Below are 939 nucleotides of genomic sequence, written 5' to 3'. Positions count from 1 at the left end.
AGGGGGCGCCTCCCGGCGTGCTGGCCGCGCGGTGCGTGGGCGCACGCGCTACAGCCGGCTGGTGGGGGCGGCCAGTGGCAGGCGCGCCGGCCGACGGACGCGGCAGGCGTCGCAGCTGCGCGCCGGCGCACCCTGCGCGCGGCGCCGTGCGGCCAAAGTAGGTCCTCGCGGGCCCGGTGCGAAGCGCGGTGGACATCTTCAGTGTGCTGGTCCGATTGAGGACTGTGTGCGTTGAGGATGCGCCGCCGCCCGGCGCTCGGCGCCGCGACGCCGTCTGCTGCTCGGTCGCCCCAGCGGTTCTCGCTGGTGGTTTGTATCGCAGCTGTGCGGATGTGTTGGCGCGTGCGCTGTGCTGGGAGAGTTCGCTTCGGCACCCAAGTGGGGCTTTTGTCCTTCTGTGGCGCTGGCGTTGGAGCTGCCGGTCACCGTAGGTGGCGCGTGTTGTCTCCCGCCGGCAATGCCACGACAGCACGCTCCCGGGCCTCTGTCGGCAGCGGCAAGCTCAGTTGGGAGCACGGGTGGTCGCACCGAAAGCGTCTACTCGCCTAACTCCGGGCGATTGCGCCTCTCTCGAACCCGACCAAGTACTTGGGACGGCGCTGCGCGCCGCCGGGACCTGAGAGGGTTTCGAGGTGTATTGTGCAGGGGAGCTCAGCCTCCTCCTGTTTGCAGAATGATTGAGCGGACGCTTGCGTGTTCGCGCGGGCCCCCGGGACACACTCCCGGGCGGCCGGCTGCTCAGCTCTAGTTGACGCAGCTCCCTGGTTGATCCTGCCAGTAGTCATATGCTTGTCTCAAAGATTAAGCCATGCATGTCTCAGTACAAGCCGCATTAAGGTGAAACCGCGAATGGCTCATTAAATCAGTTATGGTTCCTTAGATCGTACCCACGTTACTTGGATAACTGTGGTAATTCTAGAGCTAATACATGCAAACAGA

General features: G+C 64.9%; 1 non-coding gene across 1 annotated transcript in view; it reads left to right on the top strand.

Annotated features, from left to right (window-relative positions):
- The first annotated feature begins 758 nt into the window (after nucleotides 1-758).
- Nucleotides 759-939, top strand: part of LOC124733654 — a 1,909-nt gene continuing 1,728 nt past the window's right edge. Inside the window, exon 1 of the ribosomal RNA XR_007009057.1 lies at nucleotides 759-939. This exon is cut by the window's right edge and continues 1,728 nt beyond it. This is a non-coding gene — a ribosomal RNA (small subunit ribosomal RNA).

The sequence above is a fragment of the Schistocerca piceifrons genome, unplaced genomic scaffold, assembly GCF_021461385.2.
Source record: "Schistocerca piceifrons isolate TAMUIC-IGC-003096 unplaced genomic scaffold, iqSchPice1.1 HiC_scaffold_1404, whole genome shotgun sequence".
In the NCBI taxonomy this organism is placed as follows: Eukaryota; Metazoa; Arthropoda; class Insecta; order Orthoptera; family Acrididae; genus Schistocerca; species Schistocerca piceifrons.
This window is presented reverse-complemented; position numbering and strand designations above follow the sequence as displayed.